We start from the raw sequence: 16,310 nt of genomic DNA, 5'->3' as shown, positions 1-16,310 counted from the left end.
AACTTATTTTTTTGAGAAGATCGGAGAGATTTGCAACGAAGTGGCTATGGACTTCACATGCCCTGCACCAAAGTTAAAGGCAGGACAGAAACAAGCTCTCCGAATATACATTACCTTGTTCATGTGTGGTTCGGACAGACCTGTCATCAGCTCTATCTGCAGTGCCTCTATTCAAATGACTCTCTCCTAACACACGTGTCCTGCTGCTCAGCCAATTTACACCAGATTGTATGCGTATAACTACCTCGTCTATCACTGAAATCGTTATTGATATTGTTCATGTACATACTGTATATTATTGTATTTATACTGACACTATCTAATTCTGATATTGCTACTATGCAAGTAACCATATGGCTGTATTGTTTGCACCTTCTGTAGAGACCCATCCACATAGCAAGACTAAGCAAAATATTGATACATAAAATGAACATTGATATTTGTGGTCATAACATGATGTTGTGACATACCACACACTCACTAAACACAAATGCTTTGTTTGTAAATTATGTCAGAGTATTGGAGTGTGCTCCTGGCTATATGTCAATAAAACAAAATAAAAAAATTGGGACATCTCGTTTAATATAAGGAATTTGAAATGATTTATACGTTTACTTTTGATGCTAAAGTATTTTTAAAACCAAATACTTTTAGACTTTTACTCAAGTAGTATTTTACTGGGTGACTTTTACTTCAGTCATTTTCTATTAAGGTATTTTTACATTTACTCAAGTATGACAATTTAGTATTTTTTCCACCACTGAATGTGGCTATAGCATTTCTTTCACATGACCCATCAATTTAGACAAGTGGGTCTGGGCAACCCACCATTATTACGCACACCTGCGCCCAATCATCAGTCACACCTGGACTTTACTACCTTGATTACTTACCATTTATCTAGTGCACTGTTCTTTCAGTCATCAGGTAGTATATTTGATGTTTGTCTTGTTAGACCCCTTCTCTTGTTTTGTATTCGTTCAATGTTCATTTTCATTATTAACTCACACTGCACTTGCTTCCACACTCCCTGTATCTATGTTACACCTACAGTAGCAAGAATGTCATATTTTTTTACAGATTGATACCTGGAGTCAAATATTGATATAGTATAGTCCCAAAATAATATTGCAATATGCAACTGTATCGATTTTTTTCCCCCAATCACTACCGTATTGACCGCGTTCTGGGTCCAGGTCCGCCAGATGAGTCTGGCTGCAATAAATAATTTGTAAACGCACATGCCGTGAAGCATGTTTATTGGCTGTAAATTTGCGAAACTCAAAATGGCCAGTTATTCCGTCTTCATTTCATCTGTAATTTGTATCGTAAAGTCAAATCCGACTACACAGGAATTGCAGAATGACCCAGAAAACAAAACAAAAGCACCAAACCAGTGAATGTGCAGTCCAAGAGTGCCATCCGTTCAGTCAGTGAATGCCATGTAGAGGACCTCTCCTAAAGTATGTGATAACAGTCCACAAACCACTGTGGCTCTGTATCCTTCCTTCCTTGAGATAAGCATAGATAAGTGAAAGCAAGCTTACCATCCTATTACTCTGACAAATTCAATCAATTCCGATTTATAAATTCCTCAAAGGTAGGAAGGGAGGATGTCCAAATATAATGTACAAGCAGGGGTCACGACTGCATTTGTGAGGTCAATTTATAAATGTATTGCTATTCTAATTCAATTGCAAAGTGGTCCATTCATGGTGAATGGAAATGTTGTTAGCCTATATTTGATGGTGCTGCTCCATGACTAAACGTAATTGATAGTTTATAAGTAACAGGGCAGCAATTTCAATGAAAATGGTGTCGGTTGATGTACAAATACAGCTGTTTATCTTGTGTGAATATAAATGTTTAGTCATTCTAAACAAAGTCGGTACGTGGTGCCTAACAATTGATTCGCTAGTGTTCTCTAAATGTAATTAATTAATTGCCATTAACCGGTGAATCACGTTAAATGTAAGTCTGTGAATAATTAATGGTAGTATGCTAGAGTTCTCATTGCATTTGGCTGTGTTAACAAGGTTCCTGATTTTTAATGAGCCTTTCACGATACAACGACACTGACCCCATATATCAAAGGAACTGTAGCAGAGACTGAGCACCATTGTAGCTTTTCAGAGTCGGGGTGTCATTTGGATGCAGGCCAATGAGGACCATCTTGATTTAGAATCCAAATAAACTTCCTCCATTTGAGCCGCGCAGCACAATGTAAATTTTTCTGAATACAAAAACCGCTCCATGTATTTGCATTCGAGAGCCTTGCAAAAATATAATTAGTGGAATTTCTATTTTATAAGGTACAGTAGCTCATCTTTATTATTGCAGATAGATTGTACACCACCGATCAAAAGTTTTAGAAAACCTACTCATTCAAGGGTTTTTATTTATTCTTACTATTTTCCACATTGCAGAATAATAGTGAAGACATCAACACTATGAAATAACACATATGGAAACATGTAATAACCAAAAAAGTGTTCAAATAGACACCCTTTGTCTTGATGACATCTTTGCACACTCTTGGCATTCTCTCAACCAGCTTCAACTGGAATACTTTTCCAACATATGCTGAGCACTTGTCTGCTTTTCATTTACTCTGCGTTCCGACTTATCCCAGATCATCTCAATTGGGTCGAGGTTGGGTGATTGGGGATGCCAGGTCATCTGATGCAGCATTCCATCACTCTCTCTCTTGGTAAAATAGCCCTTGCACAGCCTGGAGTTGTGTTGGGTCATTGTCCTGTTGAAAAACAAATGATAGTCACACTAAGACCAAACCAGATGGGATGGCGTGTCGCTGTGGTAGCCTTGTTGGTTAAGTGTGCCTCGAATTCTAAATAAATCACAGACAGTGTCACCAGCAAAGCACCCCCACACAATAACACCTTTTCCTCCATGCTTTACGGTGGGAAATACACATCCGGAGATCATCCGTTCACCCACAGCGCGTCTCACAAAGACACAAGTTTAAATCAAAAATCTCAAATTTGGACTTCAGATCAAAGGACAAATTTCCACTGGTCTAATGTTCATTGCACGTGTTACTTGGCCCAAGCAAGTCTCTTCTTGTTATTGGTGTCCTTTAGCAGTGGTTTCTTTGCAGCAATTCGACCATGAAGGCCTGATTCACATAGTCTCCTCTGAACAGTTGATGTTGATGTGTCTGTTACTTGAACTCTGTGAAACATTTATTTGGGCTGCAATTTCTGAGACTGATAACTCTAATGAACCTATACTCTGCAGCAGAGGTAACTCTGGGTCTTCCATTCCTGTGGCGGTCCTCATGAAAGCCAGTTTCATCATAGAGCTTGATGGTTTTTGTGACGAGACTTGAAGAAATGTTCAAAGTCCTTGACATTTTCTGTATTGACTGACCTTCATGTCTTAACCTTTCTGATCTCCCCATCCCGGATCCGGGATCGTGAATACAGACTCAAGCTCATTACCATAACGCAACGTTAACTATTCATGAAAATCGCAAATGAAATGAAATAAATATGCTAGCTCTCAAGCTTAGCCTTTTGTTAACACTGTCATCTCAGATTTTCAAAATATGCTTCTCAACCATTGCAAAACAAGCATTTGTGTAACAGTATTGATGGCTAACGTAGCATTTAGCATTAGCATTCAGCTGGCAACATTTACACAAAAAAACAGAAAAGCATTCAAATAAAATCATTTACCTTTGAAGAACTTCAGATGTTTTCAATGAGGAGACTCAGATAGCAAATGTTCAGTTTTTCCTGAAAGATTATTTGTTTAGGACAAATCGCTCCGTTTTCTGCGTCACGTTTAGCTATGAAAAAACCCCTGTATCCAGGATTGTGTAAATCTATCAGCAAGCTCATTAGCATAACACAACGTTAACTATTTATGAAAATCGCAAATGAAATGAAATAAATATGCCATCTCTCAAGCGTAGCCTTTTGTAAACAACACTGTCATCTCAGATTTTCAAAATATGCTTCTCAACCATAGGAAAACAATAATTTGTATAAAAGTAGCTAGCTAGCGTTAGCATTTCGCGTTAGCATTTAGCGTTAGCATTAGCGTTAGCATCCAGCACGCAACATTAACAAAAACATAAAAGCCTTCAAATAAAATCATTTACCTTTGAAGAACTTCTGATGTTTTCAATGAGGATACTCTCAGTTAGATAGCAGATGCTCAGTTTTTCCAAAAAGATTCCTTGTGTATTAGAAATAGCTCCTTTTATACATCACATTTGGCTACCAAAAAAAATCTGAAAATTCAGTCCTCAAAACGCAAACTTTTTTCCAAATTAACTCCATAATATCGACTGAAAACATGGCAAACGTTGTTTAGAATCAATCATCAAGGCGTTTTTCACATATCTCTTCATTGATACATCGTTCTTGGACACATGCTTTCTCCCCTGAATCAAATGGTAAAGTAGAAGCAGCTGGCAATTGCGCACCGAATTCGACGCAGGACACCAGGCGGACACTTGGAAAATGTAGTCTCTTATGGTCAATCTTCCAATGATATGCCTACAAATACGTCACAATGCTGCTAAGACCTTGGGCGAACGACAGAAAGTGTAGGCTCATTCGTTGCGCAATCACAGCCATATAAGGAGAGAATGGAAAACAGAGCTTCAGAAATTCTGCTAATTCCTGGGTGATGCATCATCTTGGTTTCGCCTGTAGAATGAGTTCTGGGGCACTTACAGACAAAATCTTTGCAGATTCTGAAACTTCAGAGTGTTTTCTTTCCAAAACTGTCAAGAATATGCATAGTCGAGCATCTTTTCGTGACAAAATATCGCGCTTAAAACGGGAATGTTTTTTATCCAAAAATGAAATAGCGCCCCTAGAGCTCTAACAGGTTAAAGTAACGATGGACTGTAATTTCTCTTTGCTTATTTGAGCTGTTCTTACTATATTATGGACTTGGTCTTCTCCCAAATAGGGCTATCTTCTGTATACCACCCCTACCTTGTCACAACACTATTGATTGGCTCAAACATACATTTCAGTTACCTACCTTACGTGTATGATCATATTACTCGTGTCTCAGAGCCATTTGCTTAGCTAGCTATAGCCTAATGTTAGCTAGCTAACATTACACTTGGTTGGTTAGCTACCTGCAGATTCATGCAGGATCGTAACATCATGAGTTGGGATTATGGTTCATTGTTTACCTATCTAGGTAGCTACATGTCTTAACAAAATACTCTACTATGCAAGTAACCATTTCGGGTGCGTTCGTAAATTCAGTCTGGCCATCTACTCTGATTTCAGAGCACTCTCGTCTGAGTGTGCCAGAGCGCAGGATAACTGATATATTTGCAAAAGCTCAACACCCGCTCAACACTTTCACAAGCCACTGTAGCTAGCAAGTTTGCTTGGGTGCTTGACTTCTGTTGTTAGTACAGAACGCATGGAACAACCCTTAAAAAGATGGGTGGGGCTAAAGCTTAACTTGTTGATCCTACTTGAGACGCAGACGTCTCAAGTAGGCACCTGGAAATGCAAATGCGCTACGCTAAATGCTAAATGTACTCGTTAAAACTCAAACGTTCATTAAAACACACATACAGGGTATTGAATTAAAGCTACACTCGTTGTGAATCTAGCCAACAAGTCAGATTTTTAAAATTCTTTTCGGCGAAAGCATGAGAAGCTATTATCTGATAGCATGCAACACCTCAAAATGCCTGAAGGCGACGTAAACAAAATAATTAGCGTAGCCGGCGTTACACAAATAGCAGAAATAAAATATAAAACATTCATTACCTTTGACAAGCTTCTTTCTTGGCACTCCTATATGCCCCATAAACATCACTATTGGGTCTTTTTTTCGATTAAATCGGTACATATATACCCAAAATAGCCATCTATGGAAACTGTGTAATTCAGAAAAAAACAGTTTCAAAACGCTGCGTCATTTTTTTAAATTAAAAAAGTCGACGATAAACTTTCACAAAACACTTCGAAATACTTTTGTAATCCAACTTTAGGTATTAGTAAACGTTTATAATCTATCAAAATGATTACGGGGCGATGTGTATTCAATAGCTCCACGTCTTCAAATCATGGTCGAAAATCTCTCCTCCAAAACATCCTGTCGGAGACCGGAAGAAATGGAATATCTTTCCTTTGTTTGACCAAGAAATAACTCTCAGGAAAATGACGACAATGGCGACATCGTGTGGAATCTGTAGGAATTGCATCCTTGGCCCTATTTAATTTGGTGTCCTTTAAACAATACATGCAATTGGCGCATGGATATTATTTTCAGCTTTCACTGACCAGTTTTTCTTGCGCTTTTCGATGAAACACACACTCTGTTATAGTCACAGCCGTGATTTAACCAGTTTTAGAAACTTCAGAGTGTTTTCTATCCACACATACTAATCATATGCATATACTATATTTCTGGCATGAGTAGCAGGACGCTGAAATGTTGCGCGATTTTTAACAGAATGTTCGAAAAAGGAGAGGGTAGACTTAACAGTTTTTAAGAGGGTGTGAACGATGCTGAATGGGTGTAGACAGAGAAGGGCTCTCCTGTAGTAGTACAAAAAGTTACAAATGCAATTTTCTCAAAAGTGAGTTTACAAGTTTATCAACTTTCAAAGCAAAATGACTTTCCCATTGTTCCTCGACTGTAGTGGATGATATACCGTGTTGTAGCTCTGAGTCTCTACTTTCATCTAATGTAAAAAACACAATTTACAATTTTGTTACATAAGACCGCTTTTAGTCGTTTCAGATGTCTCCATACTTGATCTGGGGAAACGCTGGGTAAATCTTGGGCTCTTGTCGAAGAGAGAAGTTTGTCCGGGCAAAGAGTAATGCCTCAAACGTAAATTGTCCGTATCAGTGAAATGGGCGACTTCTTTGTGAATTAATGAGTAGGTGGAACACACCTCAATTCAAACTGTTAGAAAATGAAAATAATTTGATACTGACAAGTTGAAACATAGCCTATAGATAATTAGCAGGAAGCGTGCCATGGTGAGGGCAGCATGGGTTAACTGTCCTGTTGTGGAACAATCACATTTTGGAACACTGAGTGTATTCTGACATCACGAGCATTAAAAAAAACTCACTCTGGGGCGACTGTTACGAGATATTTGGAACTTAGTTGTGAAAATGTTAAACAAATTTTAACTCCTGAACTTATTTATGCTTGATATAAAAGAGGTTGAATACTTTAGATATTTCAGCTTTTCACACGTAACAAACTGCTGTGATGATTTTACAGTGGTCCCTGCAGCATACGCTCAAACCAATGTTTGAATGCTCATTTAGAACGTCCAGTTTCGATTGTTTCACAGAAACATTTTGCACAAACACAGTCCTTACAAAGTTATGTCCTGAATGTGGCCAGCTTTTTTGGGATGCAATGTTCAGACATTCACAGACGTATCGACAGCATACACAATCATCCAAACCGGAAAATGTAGGCAACATTAGTCCTAGCGCTAACTGAGGAAAGATTGACGTAACACAATCCGTTATATTTAGATAACTCTCAGCTGATAGAACACACAATATGAATTAGCTAATAGCAAATAGCATTTATAATTCACATCAGGGGTGGTCTCACCATTGATCAAAATAATTGAGTAAAACACTTTCTATGAAACGAAAGTAATCAGACAACGGGTAGTTTGTTTTTAACATCAACCAAAGATAATAAGAGGAGACAAAATGAGTTTGGTCTGTTTGCAGTATGCATGTTGAAGGGGGTGTGTCGTCTGATTATTCACTTCCCTTCATTCACTTCCGGAAGTTTACTTGAAAGATGAGAGAACCATTCCTTCACTTCATTTTAACATCTTTGGTCTGACAGACGTTTATGTGACTCCCAGAATGCATTGTATAATGTCAACAAACATGGTGCCGCACATAGCTGGAAGATACATTGGCTTGAGAAAGTATTAATCCCCTTTGGCATTTTTCCTAGTTTGTTGTGTCACGAGCGTCGTCAGAGAAATGACCGGACCAAGGTGCAGCGTGCTGAGCGTACATTTTCTTTTTATTTATAAATGTCGCCAACAAAACAAGAAACAACAAAAACGAACGTGTAGCTGACTAGGGCTATACAGCACACTAACACAGACAACTACCCACAACTAAGGTGGAAAAACAGGCAAGTATGATTCCCAGTCAGAGACAACGATAGAAAGCTGTCCCTGATTGAGAACCCTACCTGTCCAAAACATATAAATAGAAAACCTAGAAATAAAGAAACTAGAATGCCCACCCTAGTCACACCCTGGCCTAACCAAAATAGAGAATAAAAGCCTCGTGACATGTTGCCTTACACCCTGGAATTAAAATAGATTTTTGTGGGTTTGTATCATTTGATTTACAAAACATGCCTACCACTTTGAAGATGCAAAATATGTTTTATTGTGATACAAACAAGAAATAAGACAACAAAAACTTGACCGTGCATTCACCCTTCCAAAGTCAATACTTTGTAGAGACACCTTTTGCTGCAAGAGGTATGGGGTATGTCTCTATAAGCTTGGCACATCTAGCCACTGGGATTCTCCCAGTCACTGCTGATGAAAAATATGGGATGGTGTTCTTGGGGTGATGAGAGGTGTTTGATTTGCGCCAGACATAGCACTTAACTTGATGGCCAAAAAGCTCAATTTTAGACTCTTCTGATCAGAGTACTTTCTTCCATATGTTTGGAGAGTCTCCCACATGCCTTTTGGCGAACACCAAATGTGTTCGCTTTAGCTACCTGCAGATTCATATTATAGCCTTTCATCCATGGTGGCTAGCTATGATGCATGCAAAAAATGCATCAAACGTTGACATTGTGATCATGGGTGAATCAGCCCTGAAGAGCCACATGAAGGGGGAAAGACACATCGCCGCATTCTATGCTAGTGCCAGTTCTACATTGTGACTTTTTCTCTGCAACAATCTCCAGAGCTTTTTTGTAAATTGCCTGATTCACAGGGCGCCCGCGATATTCCGCTTTAGCAAGCGGCAGCCATACTCCTGCCTTTCTGGTGGCCATTCACGTGCCGTTTTCCTTGCACAGCTCACCCGCCATTCTCCCAATCGGTGACACTAAAGCTGCCAGACAGAAACAAGATGCTTTTTCATTGCTATTAAGTAGTAGATTCCCAAAGGGACAATAAAAACAGACATTAAGTTGAAATTGTGTAGTAATGTGAATAGGAAATGTGTGTCCACCAGTAGGCATGTTCCAAAACTGCTCATCACTTCTCAAATCACAAAATCATCAGTACTGACTTACTACTCATGTATGTAGTAAATTAGTAGTGAAACAGCGTATTATTGAGTAGAACGTGTAAGGTGTGATGAATATAGTAAGTCCTTTTTTTTCTTCATGAGGTTGTGGTATACTGCCATCTGGTGGTGACTAGAAACAATTGCATAATATGAACTGTTACAAATGGATGGTTCTTAAAAATAACTTTAAAGTCCTTGAATTTGACTTGCCACTGTCTGTAAGAACCCTCGGTTGTTTACTACACTACCTTACTCACTCTGTTTAGCACATGGTCTCACATGTGAATCCTTAAAGAGATGGGTGGGACTAAGGCTTAAAAGGGTTTGAACAATGCTGAATAATATGTATAGACAAAGAAGAGCTTTCCAGCAGGTGTCCCAATACATTTAATGGCCATTTACTCAAAAGTTGGATTACAAGTTTATGAACTTTCAAAGCAGAATTACTTCCCCATGTTCCTCAACAGTCTCTACTTTTATCCAATATAAAAAAAAACATTTCAAATTTGCTACGTAAGACTGAATTGAGGTGGTCGGTCACAATCATGAAAACAGAGAAACGAAAGAGAAATTATTTTATAATTGTTATTTGTTTATTGGTCACATACTTGGGGAAGCCTGGCTTCCCTTGGCATCCATGAATACACACCACTGGCTGTAACACAACAAACTGTGGAAAAAGTCAAAGGGTTGTGACTACTTTCTGAAGGCACTATATGTATCTATTCCACTGTTTTATGTCCTGTTTTTTTCTGGGGTAAATTCAGTTACTGTCTTCCAAGATGGAGTCACACTGTGAAATATATACAATTAGAGTAGATGAATAGATGCGTAGTGAGTAATCTTTGACAGACAGAGGAAACGAGAGACGATGTGGACAGGATAAATGATAAAACGTAAAAGCTCCGACAGACACACTGGGAGGAACAAACATTTATGAGAATCTTTTTCTCCCCGTGCTTGTTTTGCTGGATTAAGATGGGTTTTTGAAGGAAATCAATCTTGCTCTCATTTTATTATCAAGGCAACTGCCTGGATGCGTGGCCTCAACTCAGGGTCGTGGTAGATGAGGGGAAGTGATTTGGGCAGGTCAGAGAGGAGAGAGAAATAGTAAATGAAGTAGACGGAAGGGAGGATAAAGTGTCAACTATCAGCGAAGAGGTTGGATGATGATCAGATGATAGGGTTTCACTCTCACAATGTCAGGTCTCGTCAGGTATTGGTGATTCAACCATACTTGACAGGTGTTGACACAGGGGCAATGCTGGGATTGAAGAAAAAAGGCAGCCTTTGAATACCCCCCCACCCCCACCCCCACCCCCGTTGAACCTGCTTCTTACCCTTAACGCTGACACCCACCCATCAAAACAACAAAAGCATCCTCTCAGGAGGGGGGTCATGTGGAATTCTACACAATCAAATCAAATACATTTTTATTGGTCACGTGCATATGGTTAGCAGATGTTATTGCGAGTGTAGCGAAATGCTTGTGCTTCTAGTTCCGAGAGTGCAGTAATATCTAACAAGTAATCTAACAATTCCACAACAACTACTTAATACACACAAATCTAAGTAAGGGAATGGAATAAAAATATATACTTGTAAATATATTGATGAGCGATGAGCGAGCGGCAAAGGCAAGCTGCAATAGATGGTATAAAATACAGTATATCCATTTGAGATGAGTAATGCAAGATATGTAAACGTTATTAAAGTGGCCTATCTGTATCTGTGTTAGCCTCTCTGTTAGTGATGGCTATTTAACAGTCTGATGGCCTTGCGATAGAAGCTGTTTTTCAGTCTCCCGGGTCACCAACTTTGATGCACCTGTACTGACCTCACCTTCTAGATGGTAGCGGGGTGAACAGGCAGTGGCTCGGGTGGTTGTTGTTCTTGATGATCTTTTTGGCCTTCCTGTGACATCAGGTGCTCTAGGTGTCCTAGAGGGCAGGTAGTTTGCCGCCGGCAATGCGTTGTGCGGTCTGCTCTGGAGAGCCTTCCAGTTGTGGGGTGGTGATACAGGTGGTGATACAGCCTGACAAGATGCTCTCAATTGTGCATCTGTAAAAGTTTATGAGGGTTTTAGGTGACAAGCCACATTTCTTCATCCTCCTGATGTTGAAGAGGCGCTATTGCGCCTTCTTCACCACATTGTCTGTGTGGGTGGACCATTTCAGTTTGTCCGTGATGTGTACTCTGAGGTGCTTAAAACTTTCTCCACTGCTGTCCCGTCGATGTGGATAGGGGGGTGCTCCCTCTGCTGTTTCCTGAAGTCCACGATCATCTCCTTTGTTTTGTTGACGTTGAGTGAGAGGTTGTTTTCCTGACACCACACTCTGGGTGCCCTTACCTCCTTGCTGTAAGCTATCTTGTCGTTGTTGGTAATCAAGCCCACTACTGTTGTGTCGTCTGTAAACTTGATGATTGAGTTGGAGGCGTGCATGACCACTCAATCATGGATGAACAGGGAGTACAGGAGGGGGCTCTGTAAGGCTCCACTAACTCATACCCCCAACACAACCAAAACAAACAGCAAATGCATCCAACAAATGTATAGAGTCACAGGCTTGCTGTAATCATTGTATGCCATGAATATGGGACCCAATAATTAACTTGTTACTACTTTAATAAGTGAACATGTGAATTTGTCCCAATACTTTTGGTCCCCTAAAATGGGGAGCCGCCTATGTACAAAATCTGCTGTCATTTCTAAACTGTTCACCTGATATGGATGAAAATACCCTCAAATTAAAGCTGGCGGATTGCACTTTAACATCATAGTCATTGTATCAAATCCAAAGTGCTGGAATACAGAGCAAAAACAACTCAAATGTGTGACTGTCCCAATACTTTTGGATCTCACAGTAGTTGGAGAGAGAGCGCTAGAGTGGGAAAAGATGGAGGGAGAGAGGGAAAGAAAGAAGGGGGATTTGCCAATGCTGCTGGTGGCGAGCGGCCACACAGTCTGCCTGGGCTCTTGCGGCGGGTAATAAATGCCAGCGCTGAGCAGATGCGTGGAGACATCTCAGATCTATCACCAGGCCTGCAGCAGCACAGTAGTGCACACCACCCCCTCCCTTCCTTCCCTCCCTCCCTCCACTCGGCTCCACTCTCCACCCTGTCCCTATCTCACTGTGCACTTCTCTACCCCTGCCTGTTCCTCAACGAACTGACATTACACCCAAGTGGGGCTGTCAGCTCGTCCTGTCGGTACAGTATTGGTTCGGAATAACAAACAGTGTAGAAGCCAATATAAGTTTAACTATTTCATTGGGCTCAACAGTGCCCAATGGCCGGATGCTTTCAACCATCCAATAGGTTTGCCAAACATGTTCAGAGTTTTGGGCCCAGTTAAAGCTCTTGGCCCATATCCACAAAGAGTCTCAGAGCAAGACTGTTGATATAGGGTCAGTTTAGCCTGTTAGGTCATAAGATAAGATAATATGGGTGGACGGGGGGACCTGATAGTAGCACTTACACTCTGAGATGCTTTTTGTACTTTAAGGGTCTGAACATTTGCCAAAACGTACACATTGCCATCAAACATAAAATGCCAGTATGAGTCAACTAATACAATTTGGTCACCACTAAATTTGATTTACCTTCACAAGGGCCTGATTTGAGGATGCATTCTCGTTCTGAGCTGTTGTGGTCATCTGTGCATTTTATGTTCTAAATATATTTTCTTCTCATTCCCAGCTAACTAGCCTGTTTTATAATTCTCTAAGGCACTGTGCTTATTAGAAGCGCTTTCCTTTGTCATTTTTGTTTTCCCCCCTTTTTGCGGGGCAAGTGGGGGGGTGTCACTGGGCGAGACGCAACACAAGCACACGCAGTGCTTATGTCGGGAGAAGCGGGCCATTTCCCTCTAAATTAACATGGAGACCCGTCGTACAAAGTGACAACAATTACGTTGCCTCAAAGCTACCCGTCACAGGCGGTCAAACCTAAGTTGCCAGGAATCACAGGGAGTGAAGAGCTTTCATAAACAGTCCACAGTGACAGTTTGGTGCCAGCGCGGCTCTGAATTATCGCTCACAAAACCACCTCTGACCTCTTGAGGACCGCCAGGAGGGACTTTCGCTGTTTCCTGGAGCTGTCGAGTCCTAGTGATTTGAAGGATTGTCATTTAGAAAGTTTTGATTTTAAACTATTGATAACTTTTATTGTTTTTCTTTTACTCTAGTTTTCTCCTGTGTCTATTGCTATACTCTATGCACTTTATTCTTGTATAATGAAAAGCGCTTTACAAATGTAATACAAAATAAGAATAATTATTGTACAATCCTGTAACACTTTACATTGTGTAGTACACTAGTAGCAACATTGCTGTCACATAGCAAGTTAAATCATTTTAGCATTACAAAAAGTTGAGATATGCTCCTTTTTGTTCTTGTGTGTAAAGTACTCTGAATCCTGATGTAATGGGAATATTTAAGATGAATGCATTTCTATTCAGTTAGGAGTAATTAACACAATAATTAGTATATTTATGTCTCCTCTTTCTGTAATACACATGATTCCCTGTGTTCTGTTTGAGACACATTAGTACGGGATGACAACATGATATAGGAAAACGTCATCCAGGTATATTTTTGCAAAAATATCAAATGTCACGGTAGCTGATGTTCTTCTCAATGCATTGCAGACAATGGGAAAAGATGTGTTTCACAGGGTTTGTTTTTTTCAATGCATTGCAGTCAATGGGAAAAGATGCGTTTCACAGGGTTTATGTTTTTTCAATGCATTGCAGACAATGGGAAAAGATGCGTTTCTCAGGGTTTATGTTGTTTTCAATGCATTGCAGTCAATGGGAAAAGATGAGTGCCACATGGTTGACATTTTTCTCAGTACATCAATGACCCGTTTTTGACAACTGGCCTGCCAATCATTAATGGGGCCATAATAGCTTATAGTCCAAACCGTTCACACCTTAGAGTCACATTCATAGGACCAAAACAAATTCAACATGCCACAATGACTTTAAAAATTATTGGGTGCAGAGTCAAAGGCCAGCCCACCTGTTCCGAGGTGTCCGCATGGTCCTAAAGTACACTGGAGCTGGGGGTTTTTACAGCCTGCAATTTCACAATTCTTCAACCATTGAAAGTTTCGGGGCTGGACCGAAAACATTTGGGGCTGAAGCCCCGGAAGCCCATTCTGAACAACACAGATGGATTGTTCTCATATCTTTTGATAGTGATTGACGACAGACTGGACAGAGGACACATTATGTTATTGTATTCTGTCAGACTGTGTGATTCACTGCCTAGTGTTATATATTTGTGTTTACAGAACATATGTGATCAGGATATGAGGGCCTGCTCAGAGAAGGATTGTTAGATTTTTCTCCTCTGTAATTATAACTGTATGACCTTCAACCTGCTTAAGGTGCTGATGTGATACTCACTTGGACTTGTGTACTGGGCCTTGCCAGGGCCACTTGGCGAATTAATTAACATAAACCCATTTAGCATCTACTGGCTTCCACACCTAAAAGCCACTGATGCAGACCCATGGAACATCTACATTTAAAACAGTCTAATAAATACATGTAATATTTGTATTCATTTTACTTTTTTTTTTCTTCACCTTTATCTAACCAGGTAGGCCAGTTGAGAACAAGTTCTTATTTACAACTGCTTCCTGGCCAAGATAGAGCAAAGCAGTGCGTCACAAACACATAGTTAGTTACACATGGGATAAACCTACACGCTCACAATGAAGCCATTATTTATTTTAGACCGGTCTAAAGAAGCATGATATGAAGAAAATGTAGTCTATTTCAGAAGAAAATAATAGCATACTCTGATGAAGCTATGCCAAATGGCTGTGGGGTACACTAGTTCATTTAGCAGACAAGATTTGCTTAGAATTCCATGGCATTATTTTACAGTATGAAAAATACAATTGAACAAAGCTGAATAAAATATAAATATTTTCTGCAAATGATTTGAGGGAGTGCGCACATGCATGTGTTCTATATGCTTAATTTAGAGTTATTAACGTAACTTTGGGCTATATAGATTTTTTTAATACATTGTGCGATTCTAATGATGATTTGAAAAAAGTTGTTTGAAAGGCATATGAGCTCTGTTTTGTTTTTTGCTCAGGCTGTACACACTTCATTAGTCTCTCATTCACAATTTGACAAGCACTTGATAATGCCTCGAATTTCACTTCGTGGCCATAATGCACCCCCAAAAAATCAATGCCTTTTGAGGCCAGTGGTCGTTGTGCCCTTGGGCTGAATAGAGTAATTATAATTTCCTTCTCCCTTCTATGTGCTCCAAAGAACCTCTCACTCACATGGCTCTCTCAGATATCTCAGTTCTTATTAGCCAATGCCCATCACTTGATCGGGTCCTTTTCACAGGCTACAATGTGAAGACAGACACATCTGGGGATGCAACTTATAGAATTCCGAGGCGCATATTGAAGCAGTTGGAAAAACTGTCTACATTTACTTTTAATCAGCCAACGAGATGAGTAGGCCTACAGTGCCTTGCAAAAGTATTCACATCCTCCTTGGCGTTTTTCCTATTTTGTTACAACCGGTAATTTAAATGGATTTAAATTGTGAATATTTTTGCAAGCCACTGTAACGAACAGCAAAAGCACTAGTCATTATCGATCAACTATCCCCCATAGGACAAAAGTTGACCTATTCTATTGGTCAACTTGTCCCTCTGTGCGTTAATAAATATTCCCAAAATCATCTGGGATGCGATACATCCCTAACATATACAACCACTAGCATCAAAACAACCTTTAAAAGCAATGAGGCTGATGCAAGAGATAAGAACGTTTAGCTTAAAATGTTGATAAACTAAATGTTATTTCAAATCAAAATGTATTTGTCACATGCACCGAGTACCTTACAGTGAAATGCTTACTTACAAGCCCTTAACCAACAATGTAGTTTTAAGAAAAATTAAGTGCTAAGAATGTAATCAACTGAAGTAAACAATAAATAAATCAAATGAAAAAAATAAGAATAGAAAAATAACAATTAATTAAAGAGCAAAAAAAAAAAGACATAAA

The 16,310-nt window shown here is 39.7% G+C and overlaps 1 long non-coding RNA gene across 1 annotated transcript in view; it reads right to left on the bottom strand.

Annotated features, from left to right (window-relative positions):
* LOC149971353 (uncharacterized) overlaps window positions 1–4,265 on the bottom strand; it is a 213,049-nt gene extending 208,784 nt beyond the window's left edge. The window contains exons 1-2 of the long non-coding RNA XR_016492168.1: window positions 4,127–4,265; window positions 3,699–3,758 (exon numbers count right to left, since the gene is read on the bottom strand). This is a non-coding gene — a long non-coding RNA (uncharacterized LOC149971353). The remainder of the gene's footprint in view (window positions 1–3,698; window positions 3,759–4,126) is intronic.
* Window positions 4,266–16,310: the final 12,045 nt, after the last annotated feature.

Source organism: Oncorhynchus mykiss, chromosome 26, assembly GCF_057628025.1.
Source record: "Oncorhynchus mykiss isolate SJ-2025 chromosome 26, ASM5762802v1, whole genome shotgun sequence".
Lineage (NCBI taxonomy): Eukaryota > Metazoa > Chordata > Actinopteri > Salmoniformes > Salmonidae > Oncorhynchus > Oncorhynchus mykiss.
Note: the sequence above shows the minus strand (reverse complement) of the source record. Positions and strands in the feature narration are given on the sequence as shown.